The following is a 444-nucleotide window of genomic DNA, read 5'->3' as shown; positions in this document are numbered from 1 at the left end:
TATCGCATAAAAAACTTAATTTGTTATATCATTATTTTTTATTAATATAGAATGTCTCAATTTAAATATACATGTTTTAATATTTTTAAATAATTTAAGAATATTTTTATTAATAATAAAATTTAAAAATTATCAGTAAACAAAAAGTTTGGGTAAATTTTTTGAGTTTATCCTTAAATTGATATTTTGATTTTTATATGGCGATTAAACTAGTCTTTTAGTTTTTAAATTGAGCAACTTGTCTAATTATATTTCAAGGAGCAGAGTCAATATTCTGCTTAAATTAATTGGGTTTAAATTATTTTATAGCGTTACGAAGGGTAAACGTGTCATAAAGAAATTCGGTTCATCAAAATAATAATTTCAATCAATAAAATTGAATTCAATTCCATAAGTTTTGTTAAGTAACTTTAGTACTTGTTTGGTGTTATTATTTTAATAAAA

The sequence above is a fragment of the Arachis duranensis genome, chromosome 8 (genome assembly GCF_000817695.3).
Source record: "Arachis duranensis cultivar V14167 chromosome 8, aradu.V14167.gnm2.J7QH, whole genome shotgun sequence".
NCBI lineage: Eukaryota > Viridiplantae > Streptophyta > Magnoliopsida > Fabales > Fabaceae > Arachis > Arachis duranensis.
This window is presented reverse-complemented; position numbering follows the sequence as displayed.